A 4,570-nucleotide genomic window follows, 5' to 3' on the forward strand; every position below is an offset into this window, starting at 1 on the left:
ATGATTAAAAGACATGAGCTCAGAACCAAAGTTTTTTATTGGTGAGTATTCCTCCTTCTCTTCCTCCCTCCCTTCCTTAACTTCCCTTCTTCAAGAAGAAAGTAGAGAGGTAAGGATTTAGGCACCAGCAGTTAGTGTAATGGCTATGTTGCTGGACTCCCATATAGTCGACGGTGGTTCGAGTCCCAGACCCAGTGGCTTGAAAATCACGCCAGACGTGTTGTGTGTGTGTGCGTGCCCAAGATCCCGAGAGGAGAATGGAGGAGAAGGGATTGTGGTGTGGCCATCTCCCCTGGGGGGTGATTTCTTGCTTTCTTTCTGGCGAGCACACACACCCTGATATAAAGAAGTCTTAAAAAAAAAAAAAAAAAAAAAAAAAAAAATTCTCTTAAGTACCCTGCCAAGGCATCTGAAAATCAAATAACTTAAAGGAAAGAACACTAACAGAAATGTCTCTCAGGTTTTAAGATATTCATATGAGAAAAATCTAAGGTATCTGCTATTATTTTACTTCATAGTTCATAAAGGTAAGTGCTGTTCACATATAGAGACTTAGGCAACATATAGTGATAGGGATGATTTATTAATTGGTGTTTATATCAGCTGGATTTGTTAATCTCAGAAGCAATTTTTTTAAGTCAAATCTCACAAACTAAAAAATGCTTTAGAATGTCTATGCCTTATCTGGATATTGTCATTTTACTTTTCAAACTTCTTAAAATCAGTATCTCACTAGGGAGGCAATAAGTTAGTATGCTACCTAGTGGAGAAATCCTGCATTTGCTCAATGTCCATGGCTTTTACACAGTTCCAGATGTTCAGTACATTAATAATGCACTAACTCAAAGCCTCTTTTTGAAACTTAAGAAAGTGCAAATTGCATTAAGACCTCTCTGCCCTCATTAATGGTACTATTACAATCCCAGTACTCTGGAAAATGTTTTTTGGCATGTGCTTAACTTTATAATATTGCCATTTACTTACTTTAATAGCCAGTACTCAAGTCTTAATGCTTTCAATAGGCCTGCCTAAACAGACTACCATCTTTGTGATCTTATTCACATAATTTATTTCATAGGTAAAGCCTATCAAATTTTTCCATCTAAAGATGATTCTTTACTATTCATTTCATGAGGTACTAATATTAAAGGAATGCTTACTTTATTTTCTTTTCCTTTTTTTCCTTTTAGAGAAAGAGAGGGAGAGAATCACCCCCAAATCAGGGTGGTGTGATCATACCACAATCCTCTTTCCTCCACCTCATCAGGATTTGGGGCATGAACAGACATGTGAATCCTGGGGACAGGATTCAAACTGCAATTGGCCATGTGGGATCCAGCTTTCCATGCATAGCACTTAACTACTGCACTATAGGGCCAGACCAAGAAATGTTGACTTTTTTTTCCTAATATAGAGGGTACATATTAGAAATCAAATATAGTTCCTTTTAAATACTAATAAAAATTAGTTTTGTTTTGTTAGAGGACACATGTGCATAAGAGATAGAAAGTGAGAAAGAGAAAGTATCTCCCAATGGGACCCAGTCACTTTGCACCCTCTTTCCTCCATTTCCCCATCAGGATCCTAAGCATGCACGCATGTGCCCTGCATATTTTTATAAGCCACCAGGCTAGGACTCAAACCACAGTCAGTCACGTGGGATCTCTTTCTATGCAACACTTAATCGCTGTGCTATGGGTCACATACAGACAGACAGACAGACCTGGAACACAAAGTAATGATCCATTATGTACTGATTAAACAAGCATTTATGGAGAGCTCATTATTATATATACCAGTCTTCATTCTAATAGTTCTCTTTATCCTTTTCCTATCATGAAAAATTAAACCCCGTGACAGGAAGACCCAATGATTTCTACCTCCTGTACACACCATGTATAAGCTCCTTCCCTTCAGTGTGAAGAGGATTGATGAAAATGATGAAAATAAGACTTCATCCCCACAATTAGGTTATACTATGTAGCAAAGGTAATGGATTTTGTGGATGTGATTATGGTCTACCTCAGTCGATTTTGAATTAATCAAAAGGGAGTTGATCTTGGGCAGGCTTGATTTAATCAGGTGAGAGTCCCTGAAAGACAGACAAACTGATCCCCTCTTGAAAAGAGATACCCTTTATTCTTTGAAAGAAGTAAGTTGCCATGTGTTGAGATGGCCATGCAGCTAGGACCTGAATGTGGCTTCTAAGAGCTAATAAGAGGCAACAGCCCGTCAGCAACTGGGTACCTCAGTCCTGTAACTACAAGGAGATAAAGTTTATCAACAAATTGAAAGACCTTGGAAACAAATCTTTCCCATTCAAGCCTAATGACGCTAAAACCCCAGCTGACCCCTAATGATAGCCTTACACAATACACTGAGCAGAAAACCCAGCTAAGACATACTCAGACTCCCGACTCAAAGAGTGAGATGATAAATGTGCTTGTTTTGAGATGAGAAGATTGTGGTAATCTGTTATATAACAAATGAAAAACCTAATATAATACCCTATTTATATTTCAGTCTTGGTCTCTATCATCCCTCTAAAGTAAATTCAAACATAGGTTTTGTCTTCTGAATGCTCGTTGTCAAACTCCTTCAAAATGAAAAACAGATGATATATTTAGTAACTCCAGATACTATATAGTGTGACAGTTAAAAATGATACTCATAAATGACTATTATAACATGCTGGTTTGCTCTTAAGTAAATTATACCTACATTCTGAAATCAATTAAAAATACATTTTTAAAGATAAAATTAGGACTTCCAGTTTCAACTCTAATATGTAAAGAACCTGAAAATCATCACACTCTTCTGAAAACAAGAAAAAGCTGAATAAACTGGAAATCAACATCTTTTCTGGGATACATCAGAGAATCGAGGTCACATGGCAAACTACCACTCTAAAATCTATAGACAGTTGAATACAAAGAATCACACTTGAGATTTGCTTAACTGGAGTAGTAGTCACTGAAACCATAAATTGGTAGAAATGATTAAAGATCATTTTGATGGACTGCTAGAGGTAGAATGTAAACCATTAGGTCATTGGAAAAGTAAGGATGCATTTTTGCATAGAAAAATGTAGGAAAGACCAACAGTTTACAATTCAGAAACTCCTAAGGGCTTCAGTCTTAGGGAGGGTGTCCACATCTTCAGAAATACTACCTCCAGAAACCCCACCAGATTCTCACAGTGAAGACCAAGTAACTCTCCTGCTCTGGACTTGCTCTGTGTCCTGGTGGTTAAAACAACCAGATCCCACAGTTCAAATCCCAGCCCAGCTGGCTTGAAAAACAACTTGTAAGGTGAATGCACATGTGCATGCGTGCCCAGAATCCTAATAAGGTATAGAAATGGAGACAAGATTGCAGCACAGCCATTCCCCACTGGAGATACTTTCTCTCTCTCCCTCTGTCTCTCTTTGTCAAGCACACATGCCCTCTAGCCAAAATCAAACCAACACAACAAAACACCACACTACACCTGCTTCTGGCAGGAGGAGAGGAAAAGTATCATTCTGAAAGCATTCCTCATAACAAAACCCAGTCCACCAGTAAGAAAGATATACCAGAGCCTTTACTAATGAGAAGAACAGTAAAATTACCTAAACTCTAGCACTCCCAATCCCTCATCTAAATGATGAATGAAGAGCTAGGAAATACTTCTGGAAGTCACAATTAAGAGAAATAGTGCCAGGGACCAGCAGTTGGCGTAATGACTATGTTGCTGGACTCCCATGTAGTCAACCGTGGTTCAAGTCCCGAACCCAATGGCTTAAACTCAGGCAGGTATGCGTGCGTGCCCAAGATCCCGAGAGGAGAATGGAGAAAAAGGGATTGCGGCATGGCCATCCCCCCCGAGGGGGGTGATTGGGTGATTTCTCGCTTTCTGTCTCTCTGTCTTTCTGGTGAGCACATGTGCCCCATAGCAAAAATCTCTCTAAAATAAAAAAAGAGAGAGAGAGAGAAACAGTGCCACTAAAAGATATAATTATAAAATTAGAAGATGCTTCCTGGGAACCAGCAGTTAGCGTAATGGCTGTGTCGCTGGACTCCCACATAGTTGACCGCGGTTCGCGTCCTGGACCCGGTGGCTTAAACTCACGCCGGGCGCGTGTGCGTGCATGCCCAAGATCCTGAGAGGAGAATGGAGGAGAGGGGATTGCGGCGTGGCCATCCCCCCTGGGGGGTGATTTCTCGCTTTCTGTCTCTATGTCTCTTTCTGTCTGTCTGGCGAGCGAACACACCCTATAGCGAAAACCTCTCCAAAAAAAAAAAAAAACGATGCTTCCTTTCCTCCCATACCTTACCATCACCTCAGCAGTGCTCCAGGAGAAAAGCAGTCAATGACAACTAAGAGAGATGCAAGGCTTGGATTCTACTTAGTTATATCTTTTCTTTTACTTCACTTTTCTTTTTTTAAAGAAAGAGATTTTTTGCTATAGGGCGCATGTGCTTGCCAGAGAGACACAGAGGGACAGAAAGCAGCAAATCACTCCCCAGGGGGGATGGCCATGCCACAATTCCTTCTCTTCCATTCTCCTCTTGGGATTTGAGTTTTTTCT

At 40.1% G+C, this 4,570-nt stretch overlaps 1 protein-coding gene and 1 pseudogene across 1 annotated transcript in view; both read right to left on the minus strand.

The window, feature by feature from the left end:
• The window catches only part of LOC106733731 (glycine cleavage system H protein, mitochondrial-like), a 2,202-nt pseudogene extending 1,407 nt beyond the window's left edge, over nt 1-795 (minus strand).
• Nucleotides 1-4,570, minus strand: part of BRIP1 (BRCA1 interacting DNA helicase 1) — a 172,412-nt gene that overhangs the window by 76,539 nt on the left and 91,303 nt on the right. The window lies entirely within an intron of this gene.

Source organism: Tupaia chinensis, unplaced genomic scaffold, assembly GCF_000334495.1.
Source record: "Tupaia chinensis unplaced genomic scaffold, TupChi_1.0 Scaffold144642_1, whole genome shotgun sequence".
Lineage (NCBI taxonomy): Eukaryota > Metazoa > Chordata > Mammalia > Scandentia > Tupaiidae > Tupaia > Tupaia belangeri.